At 27.9% G+C, this 23,033-nt stretch overlaps 1 long non-coding RNA gene across 1 annotated transcript in view; it reads right to left on the reverse strand.

Annotated features, from left to right (window-relative positions):
* LOC142327931 (uncharacterized) overlaps window positions 1-20,165 on the reverse strand; it is a 45,610-nt gene extending 25,445 nt beyond the window's left edge. The window contains exons 1-2 of the long non-coding RNA XR_012757128.1: window positions 20,049-20,165; window positions 7,810-7,933 (exon numbers count right to left, since the gene is read on the reverse strand). This is a non-coding gene — a long non-coding RNA (uncharacterized LOC142327931). The remainder of the gene's footprint in view (window positions 1-7,809; window positions 7,934-20,048) is intronic.
* Window positions 20,166-23,033: the final 2,868 nt, after the last annotated feature.

Consider the following 23,033-nt stretch of genomic DNA (forward strand, 5'->3'; position numbering starts at 1 on the left):
TATTCGACTACATGTAAATTTAAATACAACATTTAATGACAAACTGTGAGGTATTGCTGAAATTCTAGGTTCCAAAACAAATAATTACTGTAAAATTCTTTTACAAAAATACTATGTGGACCCATAAAACAGTAACTGGATAAACAAAAAAACTCAGTACTTCCTGAAACGACTCATACCAATATTTTTATGGTACATTAATAAATCTTCTTACTTCCTTGTAAAGTACAAGGGAATATTCTAATCGCGAAAAATTTCGGTTTTCAGATTTCAACGGAAATATCCATTTTGACCATCCCTGAATCCATTTTGAATAGTTTCGGTGAGACGCCTGTACGTACGTACGTATGTATCCTCGCATAACTCAAAAACTATTAGCCGTAGAATGTTGAAATTTTGGGTTAGAATTAAACATTTTTAAATGAAAAGAGTAGGGTTGTGACATATCACTTTGGAGAGCATTGAAATAAAAACATTTTGATGTAAAAGACTTCAGGCTAAGATATTCAATATTTTTCACATAGAGTTTCAAAAGTGCATATAATACCCACTGTAAATCCCATATTTTATGAACATAATTATTCTTAAACCCGTCTAGAATTGTAGAAATACATGAATAATTTATGATCAAAATAAAACTAATGGATGAAATATTACAAAGAAACCTGTCGTAACAAATTATTTATATTCTAATAATAAAAGTACTTATCGTAACTATTCTCGATAGATTAAATCTGTATAAAACATTCCAATTATAAAAAAACATTATCAGTGTTAGACTGTATTAGTTCCTAAGAATATTGGTTCTTAAACGTAATTATAATTAACATAGGGAAGAAACCCCAGTAACAAGTTTGATTAAAAACAGTAAATAGAACACTTCCTGCAAACTTACTATGACTCATATAAAAAAATTAAAGCCTATTACGTATCGTTATAAAACGTCTTTAATAGCACATATGAATCACATTACCTTTCCACCACGCATTTCTACATAAAAATGAATAGTCATGCACGGACCAACAAAGGGTAAAATAAAGATTATTTATTTCACAGAATGTAAAATAATTTTAAACAAATCATCAAAATTTGTTTTACAATTAATATAGAATGGAAAATCACTTCTACTCTTGATCCCAGATCTACAATACAGTAAAACTCCCGAGTTTGTCGTGAGAATTGAGACCTCAGAAATCTGAGAGGTTTTGGGGGTTAAATTTTTTTTGTAATAGTTAGGTATAAAGGTATAATTCAAAGCAAAGTTGGTTTTATCCATGAAAACATTTGGATGGATGAAATGGGGTACTCTTATAATATACACAATGAGGTGGATCCCCAACTGTTTGTTTGATTTTTACGATTCAAACAAGGAATGTGTTAGTAGGCTGAAGAGTGTTGCAAATACCAGCTACACAGTCAATCAATCAACTCTCAGTTATTCTTCAGAGACTCTCACATACAAAAAACAACCGACCGATTGCTTTCAAATTTGTAGAATACATTGATGTTATGCCAGGGAAGGTTTTAAGCAACAGACCGAGGCCCTAGCTCCCCTTGGGTTAAAGTTGTGAATTAAAGATATTCATTAAATAAGAAAAAATTAATCCTTTTACTTCATTTTAAATCTGTCACCATAGCAACAGAAATAATTTATGAATTTTTCATCATCAAATATAAGCGTTACAATAGTTGCAATATGTGTGCGTGTCAAATTTAGTTACAACAGTTATTCTCTCTTTTGTAATTTAGTTTCTTTATCGGCTTTCTATAAAGCCCGAATACTTTAATTGCTATTTATCAGTACTATTCTGACAACCATGAAGGTAACAAATGCTGCAGGGATCCAGGGGATGGAGCCCTCTGGCTAAATGGGGACAGCAAGCCAGTTCTTGGGGACTTGGACCTGGGGGTCCAGGACAGGCTACTTTTCAGTAAAAGATGATGTAATCATGCCTTGTTAAAGTACAACTATACTTTAATCTCGATTCAGTCGGCTGCAAGCAATGATATGATTTACGAACTAACCCGTAATCATATCATATACCATGACATGTAAAATATAATGTATCCATATTACTACATGCATTATATATGGCAAATGGCATTAAGACCTATATGTATATATTAGATTAATAACAAAAAGATATCATTTAACATGTATGCCGAAAAGTAAGCAACTTTCATGATACATTTCTTTACCAAGTGGCTTAATGTTAAAAAATGCCTACTTGTAAACAGTTACATACCGTGCTAGAACCATTACAATCTGTAATATGCAATACAGGAAAGCCAAACATAAAATTATCCCATCTATTATAGGGATCAAGTCTTACAAATTTTTTGGATAAATGAACAGCATTATTCCGATCCACTCTTATTACATATGTTTTGTTTTGCTTTAGAACCTAGATTTTAAGTAAAAAAAAAAAACTACACTAACTTTTAAGTGGATTTGGATGCTTGTGTTACTAATGTATTTGGATAGTTTTAATTAAGATTTAATTAATATATTGTCATCTAAGAAATATTTTTACGACATAATTAAAATATATATATTATTTTTTAAAAATGAGAGCCTCACTGGTACTTAGTGTCAAAGAGTACCTTTTGGAAAGTTACCAAAAGAAACAATACCAAAATATTGAGATAAGTTTATCTCAATATTATCTTATTGAGATAAATGTAAAGATTAATTTACAGTAAAAAAACTGTAAATTTACAGTTTTAACTCAATTGAGAAGTTACAAGATTATTTTGTAACTCCAGGCTTACAGCCCACAAGCAAAAATGTTTACTTTTCAAAATTCAACAACCTCTATTACACCATCCAGTAATAGTAAGAGTTGGTGTCATATAACGACTCAGTATGACTATTCTTTCATCAAATAGTGGTACTGAGTCTTAAGCAGCAAAAACACTAAATTAATCTGCTGTTTTAGACTGTCTATCCCAATCTTTTTTGCATCAATTTTACAGATGTTCAATATATAATATGTCCTCATGACAGATTAAAGGTATACAACTTGTTTGGCTGCATTTTACTGAGTTTTTTTTGTGGTAACCGCGCTACATTACATTTATCCCAATGAAGAAAGTAGCAGGAGATCATTTTACTATTCATTTTCCTATTAAGTCCTTTATAGGTTAAAGGATTTCTCAAGATTTTCTTGAGAACATGTATCCCATTTTAAAATTACTTATTGGTCGATAGATCACCTAAAACCGATCGGTTATATTATCTCAAGAATAAAATGGACTCTTCTTAAATTACTCAGATCATCTAATACGCTCAGTCAAATCAAATGGAGCTGATCAAAGCAGTTCCCTAAATTCAGAAAACAATGATAAATAAATATCCTCTTTTCCTACGCTTAACAACTCGTAAAAATGTAAGGTAGTTTAGATAGTTTCACTTAAAAAAGGGGAAAAGAAAAGTTTGGGCTAGAAAGAAAAAAGAAAATATAAAATAATTTAAAAATTATAAACTTTAATTGAAGAAACATTTTAAAATCTTTTGAATATCTTTTTTATTTGTACTCATCTTTGATAAGGTGAAATGTAAAATGAAAAAGCGCAATTGACAACACGGAACATACATTTTCAGTAAATGATAGATATATATATTTAAATCAATAGTATGTCCATGAACACATATAACATGAATATATAAAACAATACATAGAGTGTTTCATTTTAATCGCCCCTAGGCGATTTTCTCGTAAACTACGCACAATACAAAAAAGGGACCTAAACAAAGGTTACTCAGATTGGAGGGGGTACCTCATGGAGATCTTCGATTTTACGTTGAACTTGACCTTATTTCAACATTAACATGATATTTTCAAATGGAATGACTTATTTTTGACCCTACCAACGAAAAGAGCAGAAAATTTTACATTGAAATATGTAGTAATACATATGACCTTGGAACTTTTTTGAAGGTCGTATGGCTAACCATCAAGAAACAGTGTTATACGCGTTACATGTTTTTGACGGTCACACAATATTCATGGAATATGGGCCATTTATTTTGTTAACTATGGGAAAGAGCATAAAAATGACTTTACACTATTGTATAACAATATTGACATCTTATCATCCTAGAAAGCAAAACTGTCTAAAGTATTTATATAAAAAATGAGCAAAAAAGGAAAAGAAATTAAGTATTACAAATTGATTATTTTTTTTTTGTCTTCACTCATTTGACTATGCAGCTCTCCAAGATTCCCTATCTAGTGCTAGTCGTTTCATTTCGGTATACCCCCTACACCCTACATCCCTAACAATTTGTTTTACATATTCCAAACGTGGCCTGCCTACATGATTTATTCCTTCTACCTTTCCCTCCAATATTAAAGCGACTATTCCAGGATGCCTTAATATGTGGCCTATAAGTCTGTCTCTTCTTTTAGCTATATTTTTCCAAATGCTTCTTTCTTCATCTATTTGCCGCAACACCTCTTCATTTATCACTTTATACACCCATCTGATTTTTAACATTCTCCTATAGCATTGCATTTCAAAAGCTTCTGATCTTTTCTTTTCAGATACTCCGATCGTTCAAGTTTCACTTCCATATAAAGCGACACTCCAAACATATACTTTCAAAATTCTTTTCCTGACATTTAAATTAATTTTTAATGTAAACAAATCATACTTCTGACTGAAGGCTCATTTCGCCTGTGCTATTGGGCATTTTATATCGCTCCTGCTTCGTCCATCTTTAGTAATTCTACTTCCCAAATAACAAAATTCTTCTACTTCCATAATCTTTTCTCCTCCTATTTTCACATTCAGTCGTCCATCTTTGTTATTTCTACTACATTTCATTACTTGTTTTGTTCTTGTTTATTTTCATGCGGTAGTTCTTGCATAGGACTTCATCCGTGCTACTCATTGTTTCTTCTAAATCCTTTTTACTCTCGGCTAGAATTACTATATCATCAGCAAATCGTATCATCTTTATCTTTTCACCCTGCAGTGTTACCCCAAATCTAAATTGTTCTTTAACATCATTAACTGCTAGTTCCATGTAAAGATTAAAAAGTAATGGGGATAGGGAACATCCTTGTCGGACTCCCTTTCTTATTATGGCTTCTTTCTTCTGTTCTTCAATTATTACTGTTGTTGTTTGGTTCCTGTAAATTTTAGCAATTGTTCTTCTATCTCTGTATTTAAACCCTAATTTTTTTTAAATGCTGAACATTTTATTCCAGTCTACGTTATCGAATGCCTTTTCTAGGTCTATAAGTGCCAAATATGTTGGTTTGTTTTTCTTTAATCTTCCTTCTACTATTAATTTGAGGCCTAAAATTGCTTCCCTTGTCCCTATACCTTTCCTGAAACCAAATTGGTCTTCTCCTAACACTTCATATATATTAAGTAATAAAAATTGATTATATAATCTCAATTTTTCTACTATAAAGAGTATTTAATCCATTTTTGCTACATTTTTTTGCCAGATAATATTTTTCTAAACTGAAAATTAAACATTGTTATTTGTCTTTAGTATTCCCTAAAATAACTACAAGATGGAACATTTTAGTATTAAAGGTATACAATATAATCTGGTATATTTCCATTATCATAACCTCATCTGACAATTCCGTAACGCTATTTTCATCATATTGTTACAAAACGCTAAGTATAAAATTTAAAATTATACTTTTTTCACACGTATATTTCCATCAATATTAACAAACTTGTTTGCCTCTAAATTATAACATATGATTTCAATATATAACATACAATACAATATTTACCATTTTCAATATCATTTACTGTGTTTACATCAGAAATCACTTTAAAGAAAACAAAAGATTCTACTTTAAGAAAATATTTTTTTTAAACAAGTACAAAACGTAACAATTTGTATTTTACATAAAATCAGTGCTAATTGTAGCTGAAGCAGTTCAGTAAGTAAACAATAATCAATTATGATAAGCAAATGTTGACTCAAGCAATCTCCACATATACAACAACATAGGAAATAAGAACATATTGCACGACTAAGAAATATAATCATTTTTTATTGCAGTACCTTACATTTGTATAAAGCATGTAATAGTAAAACACATCAATTATTTTTACTTGTTTTGTATCTATACCAAACATTCACCGTTTTATTAAAAAAAACCTATTTTAACAGACTGAGAATTGTAAAACTGCTTGATGTTTATAGCAATCATTAAAAGAAATTTTACCATCATAATTAAAATATTTCTAAAATGCTATAAAATTGTATTAATGTATAATAAAATTAAATTAAAAAAAAGTTTTACTTATTTCTTTAAAATAGTTTATTTATTCAAAATGAAACTACATCTTCCATGAGATTTGCCAATAATTGACATGAGTAATAGCGGTTGGGAATGTTATTTGAGAGCAGTGTTTAGTTAAGTCAACATGTGCAATAAGCAGAAACGGAAGGTTCATTATCCATTTGTTGACATGATTATAATTGGTTTATTTTCTAAGAAGCAACCGGTAAGAGTATTTACATATTGAATACATACTACAGAATGAAAATTGTCTATGTAATTTGATTACGATAATTGGTTTTGTCCAGTCAAAACATTGCGAACTGATACAAGATTCCTAGCACACAAAACATTTCACTAGCCTTTAATTAACTCTATCGCTTTATACAGTATGTTAATACAAATTTTTCCTCTCATGATTGATGTAAAATTTAAAACAATTCTGGTAAGTTTCTATTGAACTTTGCACATAAGGATATTCTAAAGAAAAAACAAAAATCACATAGTTTCTTATTCCCTTTTTTTAGGCTTTTATTGTAAACAAAATGAAGCATTATTTTTTAAAAATCAGTCAATAAACAGCCAAATTATTGAAAAAATTGATGACAAAATTTTTAATGCAATTCATCTCCATTGCGATTAAATTATCAATTTGAATAACTCAATTTTATTTCATACTTTAACTGTTAAATAAAATAATTTATAAAAAAAATAATAATAAAAACCGATTTCAACAAATACTACTAAAAGGTTTCAAATAATTGTATTTTTATTTATTAACTAAAGTAAAAGTAATTACAACAAATAACAATTATTGAAGTCTGTGCCGGTTAACACTAATTAAACATAAAATTATGTAAAGTTAGTACTTCAATCGACCGCTAGGCAGCTAAACTGGATTCCCACATCTAAAACGGGATCTCAAAAGCATATAAGAGAGAGCAACTCACTATCATACCTCATCTTGAGTTCGCTAAGGCATATATACTTGGTGATAATATATGTACCTAATTATCTATAAAGTATTCTTCATATCATATTTTTGTACACTGCATTTTATCATTGTATTTTAAACCTTCTATTAACAATTTTGAATTGTTTGAAATAGTATTTGTATTATATAGACCATAAGTTTTTTTTTTTTGTTTAATTTGTGTTGGCTGGCACAGACTTAAAAAATAGTTATTTGTTATAAATACTTTTACTTTAGTTAATAAATAAAAATATAATTATTTGTAACTTTATAGTACTATTATTGCTGACATCGATTTCTATTTTTTATAAATTATTTTATTTCACAATTTTTAAAAATTATCTACTGCACTCCTATATATATATATAAGCCAATTAGAACAATCCAAGTACAGAATTACAAAGTAAATGAAGTGACACTTACCTTATTTTTTCTTTACTTTATTCCAATAGCACTTTAGCGGGATCCCACATCATGTTATATATAAATTATAAAAAATTATATATCAAGCATCATATTTTTTTTTTTTTAGAATAAAACTTAAATGATTAAAATTATTATCATATATACTGTTACCATATGTATGCCGAACTTAATACTGGCGGACGGCGGACTCAGCAGCAGCTGCTGGCCCTGCTCGGGGAGAATCTCGTGGCCCTGCTCATGGGATCGCTCGGGGAGAACCGCCTCGGCCGCAACACTAAAACGGATTTGAATTTGTAAATTAATTAAAAGATTTACCAATTGTAGAAAAAACTAGGATAGTAATGATATTAGTAATATGTATCCTAGCATACCCGTAGATAAAACGGTTCAAATAATAAAAAAATTAATATACAACAATGAAGACCCATTGTTTATTGATAATATTATTATTATTGTTAGAAATATTTGCCAACAAAATTACTTTAAACTTAATCATAAATATTATATTCAGGAAAATACTTTACCACTGGGTTTTTCATTATCAGCTATCACGTACGAGATTTATTTACAGGATATTGAAGATAAAATTATTTATGGCATTATTCATAAACATGATATCCTATTATGGTATAGGTATATTGATGATGTTTTTGAAGTTTATAATCCCATTATACACAATGAACATTTAATAATTTTGAATAAAATTAAATCATATTGTAATAGTTTGAAATTGACATAAATAGAGAAATAAATTTTCTACATGTTAGTATTAAAATTAACAAAGATAATCAATTTATAATGTCAGTATATAGGAAACCCGCAACCAATAAAACCATACAATACTTAGAAATTAAATTCATCAATGGTCATACAAAATTAGTACAACATGGTTAATAAAGCAATTAATTACACACAATATAATAAAAATAAAAGTAAATTAAACAAAGAAATAGATATTATAAATAAATTGCTAAACATAATGGTTATAATGTTTCTTTAATTCATAATATACACAAAAAACAAATTTCAAAAATTAATACAACTTATACTTATAAATGATACACAAAAAATTGATAACATATATTTAAAATATTTATACGCTGATAATGTAATTGAAAATATAACTAATATTTATGACAAAAGTAAATTTAAACTGGCGTACAAGAAAAACAATCATATAATAAAATATTTAAAAATAACAGTCACACTTACTTATAAAATTCATGCAGAATTTATAAAATAAAATGGAATGATTGTGACCATATATATATATATCTATATATATATATATATAGAACTAATAGTCTTTTAAAACTAGATTTTTAGAACACATTAGAAATTATAAAAATGGTAAATTGGGTTTATCTAATGTAGCTGACTACCTTATTAATAACAAACATTCTGTATCTGATATTCAGACAAATATGGAAATAGTGGAAATCAAGAAATTTAATCTAAATAATAATAGTAAAACTTTGGACATTTTGGAGAGATTTTATATATATAAGTACAACAGAATTTCCAACTTGATGAACTTTCAGACAGATATGAAGATGACAATCTTATAAAAGCAGCAATAGATGGTAGCATATTTTTAGATAAAAAAAGATATAATCAGAACGTACAAAAATAATTTCAAATCCACTCAGTAATGTAACATTGGCAGGCCAGGTTACACATATAAATTTTCTAATTATTTTATTTTTAAATTCAATTTTAATTTTTAATTCTTAATTGACATCCTATTTAAATATATGTAGTTATTTTATTTTATTTTAATATTTCAATCTCTTAATTTTTATTCTAAAAAAAAAAAAAAAAAATTGTAATGTTTGATATATTATTTAAACACAACTGATGATGCGGGATCCCGCAAAGTTCTATTAGAATAAAGAAAAGAAAAAATTAAATAAGTGTCAATTCATTTACTTTATAATTCTGTTCTTCGGTTGTTCAAGTTGGTTTTTGATTATAAAAAATACAATATATTGGTACAGGGTAATATGGGTCTTATAAGTATTGACTTTAGAAAAAAAATATATATATATATATATATATATATATATTGTCGCCAAATGGCTTCTGACTGTTGGATCTGGAAGCTGGTCTCTGTAGAAGTCGAGAAGTTGCGGTTCGGGCATTGAAGTCCAACCAGGCCTTCCCTCAGCAGCAGTTGGATCCCCACTACAGCGTGGCAGTGGCGGATCTGGGGGCCGCCACTGCCACAATAATTATTATATAATTAAAATATGGGTAGGCCTACTAAACGCGCTGCTCAAATGAGACAGTGATGTTTAAACGAAAGTTGCCAAGAAAGTAATGATCATTTAATGAAAAATAGAGAAAGACGTGTCACGAATGTTTCCGCAAACTTCTCAACAACGAGAATGTGGACTCTCACACATACGAATGTACAACAGTTGATTCTTACAAAATGAAAGTCTAGAAAGTCATGCTCATCATGTCTGTTTAATACACAAATGTTTGTCAAATAAAAAATTGCTGCAGATCAATGTTCTCACCACCTTGGCTTGATGTACAAGGAAGGAGAGTTATGAATTATGAGAGTATATGTGGAAGCTGTACTCATGAAATTTGATGACGAGACAATTGGTCTTAGGAAGTTGTTGATGTTGCATAGATATTTCACCAATTTGTACAACATTCCAAGCGACAAGGGGATACGGATATGTCGAGCACAGAATGCTACATCTAATATTAAACTGGGTTGTAACCATTCACAAACTGCAGGGTACAACTCTTGACAGGGCAGTAATAGTGATAGATTTCGGCAAGAAAAAGTTTACCAAGGAGCAGATTTATGTTGCTCTTAGTCAAGTTAAAACTTTAGAGGGCATCACCTTGTCTGATTTGGACCCAAATAAATTATTAAATAGACCACATGATGAGAAAGCTGTGACAGAAATGTGAGGTTGCGTAATTTATCCAATCTATAAGTTTCATCATTACAAGTAGACATTTTGACAAGGTTTGCGAGTACCCGATTAAAAAAAGTGTTTACATTAACTACAGAATATTATTTACTGAAAAATTATAATATTTAACTCACTTCATGCAGAGTGATGTCAGTTGGACGCGTGCATGACTATTTATTTAATAATATTGTAAAATTAGACTTTATTATTGCATAATATATATATTTATATTATAATTTTTCAGTTAAAGATAATACACTTTTTCATACCTTTTATATAAATATTAAATGTAGATTTAATATTTATATGGAGTTTAGAAGAAAGTAACCAAGGAAAAAAAATGATTTTTTAAGGAAGAAAAATAGAGAAAGAAATGCCATGAATATTTCCATGGAGAGCAAACAATGATAATATAGCCTGCTATTAATATCCTAATCATACAAGGAACAGAGCAACCCAGTACTGGTGCTACGAGTCAACACCTAAGGGTGTCGAGCTGTTCAATTTTTTGGTATTTTATCTACGATTATCATCAAATTTGGTTAAAATTAATATGTGACCATTCCGAAAGTATATTTTTTTGATTAAACAAATAAATAATCAAAATCAGTTTACTATGTTGGAGATGATATTGTGTAAATACAATTTAAAAAAATATTTTCGAACTGATAATCTCCTCCTTTTTTGAAGTTAGTTAATATCTAAATATTTACATTATTTAAATATGATTAAATAGATGAAAATGTAATTATCAATAACTACAGTTTTCTGCCATTTTCAACAATACACTCTTGACAATGACAAGGATGATTATTTATCTTATAGGAAAACAATACAATTTAATAAATTCTACGCAGTTACAGTAAACATTAGATTCATTTAAATCTGAATGGAATTTAAATAAGAAATAGACATAAATAATTGCAAAGCTTTATTTCCAATTTCCCTATAGAAAGTGTTCAAAATGTCATCCAATGGTGGTAATACACTATAGTAGCCAACAATTTAACAATTTACATATTCTTTCAAAAATCTCTGATGTATCTCTGATCTTGAAAACCTATTTCAATTTTCTACTGAAGATCTTTAACACTGAGTACTAGTGTACTACAACCCATACTTTCTACATAACCAAGATAGAAATCTACTAAGTTTGGATCAAATGATCTAGTAGCAGGCTAAGCTATTGTCCTACATGACCAACCCAACCATTTTTTTAGGAACGTAATCATCCAAGTACTAGCTGGATTTGATAATGAAATGTGATGGGGCACCATTATGCGTGAACCACACATTATTTTTTCTAGTTACCAGAGAAACTTCATGCAAATAATTCAATAGGAAGATTTCTAGGTAATGCTAATAATTCTAGCTATTCAATCATGCTGACAGAAAACAGGTAACAACCAAGTTTGAGTAAAATCTCAAACTTTTAAACAGTCGAAAACTGTGTGGTATATAATAAAACTATGGTATTTTATATAAGTAAAGATAAATGAAAGAATTCATTTATCCATAAATTATGTTATACAACTATTTTTATTTTTGTATATGAGCTGCAGTTGGTAAACAACCACAGCTCATTTTACAGTAACTGACAACATAAGTAACTGACAATAATTTTTTATTAAAGTCACTTTTAAGACTCATATTCATCTATACTGTTATAAAAATATAAATAAATAACTTGATCCACCAAGTACAGAATAAAATTAAATTAGGTAGGATGACACTTACCTTATATCTTTATACACAAGAGTCTTTCACGATTTTCTCGCTTCTTCAGTTGAAAAATCTTTAAGTGTTCATGTAAAATTGCATATTATAATTACATATCCTTAACAATATAAATTCTTGATAAATACAATAAAACTGAATTTGCTAAAACTATATATAAAATTTAAAATCAAAATTATAGTTAAAAATTCCTTATATAAAAATCATCAAATAACAAAAATATTAACTAAAAGTTAAAATGATAAATATGTTAAAAAAGAATAAATTTGTGTCTGTGATTTGGCTAGCCAATACTATATTACTGTGTAAGATTTTAAATAGATTAAACTAAAAATTAACAATATCTGATAAAGTGTTGCTATCTCTTGCAGCCTATAAAGGCTGAATTAGATTAGTAACACTAATATAAATTAGTGTTACTCTGTTGGTTGGTTGATCAAGCTGAATCAATTTTTATATTTATATATATAAAATCTCTCTAAAATGTCTAAATCCCTATTATTAACTGATAATAGTTATAACTGATAATAACAATATAAAAAATCAAACGTGTGTAAAAAAAAATAGTAATGCAGTAAAAATAATTTTAAAAAACCAATAAAAGCACAAACCCAGGAGTACTAACAAATACAACTTTAGTAATAGAATTAAATACTACATCAGAATGAGTGGATACAAATTCTCTCATAGGTAAATAGAACACATATAAGCAACATATACTCGTACAACCAAACCAAATTTGGCAAATTATGATATAAAAATAGGGTGCGCAAAACAAGATATTTTACATAAAGAGTAATTATAAAAATCAAGATTTCAACATACTTGAAAATATGACATTTATAACATAAAATGAAATGAATCTACATATTAAACAAATAAAACAACACATACATATATATAATTTAACAACATACTTTTAAGAGTCTTACTTGAAAGTAAATAATTTTTATAAATGTGAATAAATTTTACTATAATTTTCAAATCAAATTTCTTCAATTTTTTCAGTTTGAGTCTTCAATAATCTTTTATCATCACACTACCTCAAACTACATAATTTCTACATGAAATCATACATACATCTACCTATTTAAAACAGTAAGCAATAGTGACAGAAATTACATAGCTATAAGACTTAGAGGCCACACATGTAATTAATTCATTTAAATTAGTGATTCATTACTAGAAGTTTTGGAAAATTTTCTTACATGAGTTTTTTTAGAATAATTTAAAAGAACAGATAGTTTGCAAATTGAGGTGATATAAGCACAACAGATAATGGATGATCCAAAAAAATCATTAAAAAAGCCTGATTTAAGTCAATCTATCAAATCTCAATAATATCATTTTAATTGGAGTGAATAAAGAGAGAGTGAACTTGATAAAATCCAGTACTGTAGTATATATCCATCCTCTGAAGTATTATCTAAACGGTAGTTACCGGAGGCTTAACAGGAAAAAAGAGAGTACTGTAGTATATAGCCCGCCGGGTTGGTCTACTGGTGAACGCGTCTTCCCAAATCAGCTGATCTGGAAGTTGAGTTCCAGCATTCAAGTCATAGTAAATTCAATTATTTTTACACGAATTTGAATACTAGATTGTGAATACCGGTGTTCTTTGGTGGTTGGGTTTCAACTAAACACACATCTCAGGACTGGTCGAACTGAGACTGAAAAGATTACACTTCATTTACACTCATACATATCATCCTCATTCATCCTCTGAAATATTATCTGAACGGTAATTACTGGAGGCTAAACAGGAAAAAGGAAAGTACTGTAGTATATTTTTTTTTACAGAGAATTATACCAACACACTTCTTCTTTAAATATAAATGTTTAACTAAAATGGAGTTCACATTATGATGATTTGATCAAAATAATGCCAACCTTGAAATGGACAATCTGTATCTTAAACCTGGATTTCCTAGATTTGAATTCTGATCAGATTTTGCATTTTTTCCTAAGCTACAAAATTAACCTCTTATCATTAAAATAAGCTGACAAAGTACAGCATGATTTTCCAACTATTTTTTTTTTTAATAATAAAAATTAAAAGAGTTAGAACCAAAAACGGAATATACAATTTTTAGAGGGAAACATTTTCTAAAAATATTCACATTTACATTAAGCTTAAATAAAGTTTTCTCTGAATTTGCACCCTCTTAAAAGAAAAAAATAAAAGAAACTTTTCAAAGTTTTTGCATTTTAGGTCCAGAGGCTGTAATTTAAATAAATTGTAGACATTTCCTGATGGCTCTACATATGAAATATAAACTTTAAAAAATATTTAAACCAAAGGAAGGTAGAGCAAAAGAACAAAAAACATACATTTCAATTTTAAGAGGTAGGGTTTGATTTTTTCAAAACGTTTTTGGGATTATTTATATAACCATATTAGGTAACAAATTTGCTTTAATAAGCCCATAAGTCTGTAGTTGCAAGAGAGCGAATTAATACATAATTAACACCAAAGAATTGACAAAAAAAAATGTTGAAACACTATTTTACCTGTCCCAATAAACAATATGTATTGATGGGTAAAGTTCTAGTTAAATAAAAATTCAGTCACATCCAACACCTGATGTGAAGTCTGATTAAATAAAATATTTATAAAAAAAAAATTGTTTTTCCTATTATTTTTTCTTCCATGTTAGATCTCATTGATCTCAGCTTAATCATAACATTTTGTGGAAATTAAAATATTAAAAATATAGAAATGTATGTTCACCACCACAGTCATTGACATAAAATTAACTTTTCTTCAGCTATTACAATCTGAGGCAGACAACGGAACAACTGTTTTTAAGCATAATTTGAATATATATTATAAATATAAATTGAATAATTTAAATTAAATACATTATTTCCCTAATTCAACCATAAAGTTAAAAATTGTCTTGTTCATTAATTATAATTTCTTAACTTTTTTATTTTAAACATATTGTCTCGAAAGTAAGGGACTTAAATTGGTATTTAACATTTGCATGTTTTTTTTAAACTTGAAAAGGTATGTTCATTATTACTTTCCTAGCTATAGCAATAATGGGGAAATATACAGATTGGTCATAAAAATTTAAAGTTGGTCTTTTTTTTCAATTTTGTGCCTTAAGGAAACATTTTTTTTTTTTAATTTTAATAAAAAAATAGATTTAAATAAATTTTAAATAATCTGCAAAAAGGATTTATTGCAATGCTTCCAAATCCAAAAAAAAAATTATTTTTTTCATACGAATATCTGAGTATTTGCATGTATTTCATTAAACATGTATTTAGATAAGTCTGTAATCAGTGTCTTTTGTTTTTTGTATTTATATTTTCTACATCGATAGGCCTTCAAACCATTATAAAAGTTTTTTGCCCATCCCTCTGCAGTGGTTTGTAGTAACAAAAAATATTTTTTTCTATATTTTAAAATATATTTTAAATTTAAATCCATCTCACAACTTACCCATTGCAATGAAAATGTAAAAATCTTAATTTTTTGAGAGCCTAAAAGTTTATTCCCTTCCTAGAAAATTACAAGTTTTTTTATTTAGAATTATGGGTAATCTTTGTATTTTTTTTAAATTTAAAAAAGTTCTTTTTTTAAGCGAAAGTTATGAGCTATTCCCTAACATGACAATTACAAATAGATTTCTTTTTTTTACACTTATATATTTACAAATGTCACTGAAAGCATTTTTTGAAATTCTTTTTGTTGCTGGTATCTAAAGTTTTTTACAATTTTACTCTTTACATTCTATTTATAAACTCTAGATTGCTAAATATATTATTATCACATGGATAGAATTCCCATTAATGATAATGATAGTAATTACACTGCCAACAAAATGAAATCGTGGGGTGTTTTATTAGATGACAAATTCTCTTAAAGAAATTTATTTCCTTTTCAGCAAAATCAAACTCAACTATTTTGTTTTGTAGCAACTTAAAAATACTAAGCTTATCAGCATTATTAAATATCTATCTATTATTGCTCATATATATTCTCATCTGAAATTTACATAATCTCTTGAGACTCCCTCAAAAAGTCAGGATGAGCTTTCAGAACACATAAAGGGAAACAAGAGCTGTCACAACATATCTTAGTATGCATCAGTATGAATCGTGTACACTTGTTTTAAGAAAATGAATAATGTTAACTTATCCATGTATTTATATTTTTGAACGTTCAATCTTGGCTAAAAAAAAAAAAATATTAACCTTTATCAAACAAAATTGTTGTCATGTAATATAACTTTACAGTACTTTATGTATTTTGGCTTAGGAGGAAGGGTCTAATTATGTTTCTGTTGCCATTTTTTTTAAAATTACCAAATCATTTTTTTTTTAAATCTTCCCCGCAATTTATTTAAAATACAATTAAAAGATTTTTCAACAGAAATAAACAATATTACTGTCAATGAATTTTTAAATTACACTAATTAAAAAAAAATAATTAATTTCCGCTTCTCTATTCATCATGTCCATAAATGAAGTGCATTCGTAAACTTGCTGTGTAGTATGCTTTAGAATTATGTGATGCATTCTGTTCTTTTGACATTAAGATTAGTTGCCCTGTGGTTTCATTGGGCATTGCTCAGTAAAAACCAAGATATCAGTTATTGAGTTATGAATGAACAAAGTTTTGTTTTGTGTTGTTTCATTTATAAGAATCAATAATTTTGAAAAACATAACAGTTCTTTCGGTAAAGGAACATATTTTTCTTGTTGAACATATCTTTCGTGAAGGTGATAAGTATACTGATTTAGTCAAGCACAAGTTTCTGAAAGTTTCCAAATACTCCTCCTGTTCCTCACTACAATGATGAAAAATTTATTTCATCATTAAAATAAATTCAATGATGCCTTATCGAAAAATTTTGTGCAACAGGCTCTGTTGCCCAAAATGATGAAGTTGAAGACCATCTAAACTAAACCAACAGAAGCTGCTTGATATTTCAGATGCTAAGGTAAAAAGTCAATGTGTAAGTTAGCACAGCAGAAACACATCAGACATGCTACCACACATAAAACTGTAAGAAAGAACTGAGACTTTTCCTCTGCAAAGTAATGTGTGTTCAAGATCTGAAACTTACAGATCATGCCAAAAAAATAAATTATTGTCGATTGTTTAAAGGTTTTTTTGACCAAAATTCTGTAGGTATCCTCAACATGTTTTTTACAGATGAAACATGGTTTCATCTGGGTGAGTAATTCATAAAATACATGATTCTGTGATCAACAACTAATCCCCAAGAATTACATGAACAATCTTTACATAAAGTGAATATTGGAGTCTGGGTTAGTGCGAGTAGAATGCACATTATGATTTGAGCTTTTTCTGAAAATACAGTTCATAATGATTGTTATTGTGCTATTCTAACAAATTTTATTAGTCGGTTAACATAAGTGGAAATTATCACAATTGGTTCTGACAAGATGGTGACACAGCGCACACAGCTTGATGACTTTTTTATGAAATGTCTTTGGTGAACAAATCATTTTGAGGGGTTTATTAACTGCACGATCGCCCGATCTGACTTCCCCAGATTACTTTCTATGGGGGGCAGTGAAACAAGCAGTGCATCACAACAGATCATGCATGATTGATGAATTAAAAACCACATATGTGCGAGATATTCCAGTACATCAGCTGATTAAAGTGTTTGAAAACAAATTGAAACTTATGCTGTGTTGTATTGATGTTGGAGGAGGTCATTTTCAACACTTTTTAATAAATATTCGAGTTATTGTAATACCCAAATATTCCAAAAAAATGAAATAAAAATGCAAAGTAATAATTAAGAAAGTTTCTTCATTACAGATTTATAATTCCAGGGAACAGCAACTTTTCGAATACACTATTTATATAGTCAAATAATTTTGATTAACACCTTCTGAATTACAATTTATTTGGTTTATTTAGTATTTTTAATATTATTTCATGTGTTTAGATTTTAAGTAATTAATATGAATTTTAATATTTTTTATTTTGTAATATGAATTTTATGATCTGCTCTAATCAAGGTTTTACCCAGGTTTCCCTTGATCCATCCAGCAAATGCTAGAACAGTTCCTTTTTTTACCCATGGAGTAGGATGTCTACTCATCCCTGATGTGATCTACATAATGTATTATTATGCACTGATGGGAATAAAAGGTCATCTATTTCTTTAATATAACTAGATTTATTATTAATTATTTTGTGTAATGTTTTATTATTAAAGATAAATTTATCTTTTTTTTTGAATTTGTATACATTTGGTATTTAATTTCAAGATATGCAAAAATTATTATTTTTTTTTTTAAATATAACTTGTGTTTTTACCAGATAAATCTTTTTATTAAATCATATTTAAGTGTAAATTTAACTGAAGTTCTCACACATAAGACACATACTGTTAAACTTGTTTATGTTATTATAAACCCAGTGTTAATGTATTTATCTTTATTATAATGCACTGAGAAACTACATCTATAAAACAATAAATATTGCAGTACATTAAATTTATGAATTTACAAAGGCACTAATCCTTTATAATATTACTACTGCACTTAAAAAATGTGTACATAATTTTACCTAAAAAATTATACCTTGAAAATATGATAAAATCTTCTTAGTCCTATCCCACATTGACTTTAATTACCGGTAACTAAGACAAACTTCTTTAGTAAGTTGGCATAACTTTACAAAAACACAAACTTAGTTTTGATTATCACCAATAACCTTGTGAAGGATTATTGTTGACAGCTTATCACTCACTAAAGATGAAATATAGTACTCAAAATCAATAGAGTAAATATTCATCAAGAAATCAATTAAATTTCCATATTTTAATTTTTTTAAATGGAATTTTATCCAAATTATTAGTTTACTATTCAACTACAAAATTTGGTACAACAGTAAAAAAAGGAATGGTTAAGAATAACAGAACTGGTACAGTAGATTGCTAGTACGCTATGATTCTATTTTTTACATCAAAAGAAAAAACAAAATAAAATCGTGAAAAATATTAATGGCAGAAAAAAGGATACAACAGATGTAATGAATAAAGTAAAAAACAAAGAAGCAAGTCAAAATAAGAATTTTGAGTAAACCCTTATAAAATGTCTGATGTGAATTAACTGAACAAAAACAAATTAACAGAGAAACAACATATAACCCAAGTGCATACAATACATTACAAAATAATCTACATAATTATACTTCATTACTTAACAAAACAATGGAACTGACAGTTTGAATTAAGTAATATTAGTAAATATACGAAAATAATCCAGAACATTTCTAACATTAAACCTAACCTGACAGTATTTTTTATTTTTTTTGCAAAGATTCAGTACTGAGATCTTTTCAAGCAAAATAAAAGTTCTCTAACATGAAGGTAATCTATCCGTCAGTATTTACAAAATTCTTGTAGACTACTAACTTTCTAAAGAAAACGTTATTAAACAGAAGTCACAAACTACAGCAATAATTATTATTAACTGTCACTTAGCGTCGTCGAAGATTTTGACTTATTTGCTTAATTTTAACTAAATAATTTCCTTTAGGTTTATAACTGTAAAGGTGAACTATACTTAAAGAAAATCTTAATAACAAAGTTACAACAGTTATATGATATAACCGTTGAATGATGAATAACCGTGCAACTATGCCTACTGGTAATTAATTAACACTAATCATGACAAGGTAATGATTTAAATTATGAAATGCAGTCTATTACTTACATCAACAAAAAGTTATGAAATTACCAGTAGTTTTTAAACACGTCGTAAACAAACAACGCTTGGCCATAAATTCATAAAAGAAAACGGTGTTCATGACAAACAACTTGCGCGTTTGAGTGACGCAGTGACAAACTCGCATGGTAGAGGGGCAAACTAAGGAGTACAAAATTTACTCGCTTTTGAATAAATCTTAATAAATATACTAGTTCGATCTCTTTAGCCTCGCTACTAAAACAAGACTGTTTCCATCATTAACTTTATTTTCCCTTCACAAAAGTAGTTATATTAAAAGTTGCAATAACTTATTTAAAATAATTTAAATCACTAACTTTAAAAATTATATTTTATATATTTGTAAAAATGTACTAAATTACTTTTTACAAAAAAGCAATCAACCATTAAAAAGATTTATTTTCATAAAAGTTTTTAATTTTTCACTGTATCAACCTATCAGTTGGATATTTGATTATTATTTTTCCCAAACTAATCATTATCAGTTTGAGAATAGTTCCCAAACCTTATCTATTAGAGGGTTAGTGGACAACACATTTCTACCACCAAAAATTAAGAGCTCCATCATTTTAATTAACTTTTTCTGCTTTAATCTATTGGCTTAAAATTTTTTTTTTTTTCTAAATGAGTCAATATTAGAGTGAGATACTTTATAAACATTAATACAAAGGTCGAATTTTTTTGTAATGGGGGGGTTCAGATAGTTCAAAATAATGACATTTGTACCTAATTAAACTTCATCAGTAATTTTTTGAACAGTTGACCTGGTTCATTTTATATTAAATTTAAAAATTGGGCTCTAAAATAAAATGAATCACAAGATTGGATTGTCAATAATAATAACCTATCACCACCTAGATCACAGCTTTTTGATTGAAGCTAGAAACAATGCCACACCTTCAGTAATAGGTTGCAGTTCAAGCTCTGAGCCATGCCCATTCAGCACAAAAAAGATTGTACAAGATGATAGAACATAGATATGGAGAGATCACATGTTCAGTCTGTCAGCGGTAACAAAATCGTATCTTTCTTTATCTGCTTACCTCCATAACCTGTAATATAAGAAAGTTAGTTGCTCTTCAGATTCAATAAAGATTTAATCTCATATTCAGTCTCTGGAATTAAATTTTCTACAAAGTAATGGAGATGTATAGTTTCCAACATCAACAATTACTCATTTTCCATTAACAAAAAAATAATAATCATACATTTACCACTTAGGCCAGTGATTTCCAAACTATGGGCTGCGGCGCCCCAGGGAGCTGCTGCCTCTACACAGGGGAGATAACAAATATTGTAAAAGCTTCATAATTAAAAGTACCAAGACCATATATATAATTATTAATAATTATAATAAATTATTATAAATAATTATTATATAATTATTAATTTAATGATAATAAAGTAAAAAAATAATGAAGATATATGAGTTTTATTTATTTTTATCTCTTACTTATGAGCAGTCATATTTTTACTTAGGGTATGGCACCATGGAAAAATTTTAATTGAAAAAGGGAGCCACGACTTGGAAAATTTTGGGAACTACTGACTTAGGCAGTTTCATACAAAATATTCTTGTATCTGGAAAAGAATTGCTATATTGGCTGCCATTTTGAAATTGTAAATTTTATGAAAAATTTACATAAATAATACATAGTTAATTTATATATATTTATAATTTTGTAGTAATGTTCCTTGTTACTGAACAACACACATACTAATTAAAAATTATAAAATTAAAAGTTTAAATACATAAATTATAAATAAAATATGAATATTTTTAAAATTTCATAAATACCCAAAAACCATGTTTGGCTACAACTATATCACTAACAAATGAAGCCTGAAAATATTGAGGTTAAACAGGATCTCACTTCATTTAGTAATTGAAATTTCAGAACATACAACTAAATCAATGATAATTTTTACTGATTAAATCATTTTAGAATATTTATATATATATACATTACCTCCTACAATTCTACAGAGATATTGATATATCTAATCTACAAAGAATATACATCTATGCAGTTTTACAAGTTAAACTTAATGCAGATGCTAAGAAAGTTCAGTAATATTGTCACTTTATTCTTCTAAATGTGACTAAATGATTTACCTTTCTATCTGAATGGTCAACAGTTCTGAACCTAGTCATGGTAATCTGTGGATTACTGTTAGTTACTGGAGTCACATCCAATAACATATCCTGGACAGGTCCTATAGGGTAATACAGTGTACCAGATTCCTGAATTTCATCACCGGCCTCAACTCAAATTTCAAGATTTCTGACAAAAATGATATAGTTTTATTTTGAAAATGAATGCTAATCATTATTTTTAATACTTTAATTAATCATTATTCTATAGCAGAAAGTTTGGAAATTATAGCAAAACAAACCATAATTTTATATGTTTATGTAACACCGACTAAAGCCGCAATTCACTCAAAATCACAAACATTCAACTATCAAGCTAACAAGGTAAAGTGTGTTGTGAAGTAGTATCTCATACTGAATATACTGAAGGATATCAACATACAAATTAATTATAATGCAGGTGATATTTTATCCTACAAATGATATCTTTGCTCATATCATTGTAATTAAATGGACAGCATTAATCTGAGGCACAAACTCTGATATCTTTTGTACGTATGATATTTACATATCTCATAGACATGAAGAACTGGAAAAGAATTTTTAAAGCAAAATTTAAAAAAGTTTTCCCTTTTTCTAATGAAACAGTGAGTGGATTACACACAATGGTTCATCTAAGTAGGATAAATTAAATTTAATTAAACATTGCATTTTAATATATTATAATACTTCATTAATATAAACATTCTAATTATTAATTAATTGAGGAAAAAAATTATGTTAGTAAAAAATATTGAAAATTATGATTATAATATTTTTTTTTAATGATGGTTTAATCAGTCATTTTTCTCTCAAACCAACTAACTTCAACCAATATT

Source organism: Lycorma delicatula, chromosome 7 (genome assembly GCF_047948215.1).
Source record: "Lycorma delicatula isolate Av1 chromosome 7, ASM4794821v1, whole genome shotgun sequence".
NCBI classification, from domain to species: domain Eukaryota; kingdom Metazoa; phylum Arthropoda; class Insecta; order Hemiptera; family Fulgoridae; genus Lycorma; species Lycorma delicatula.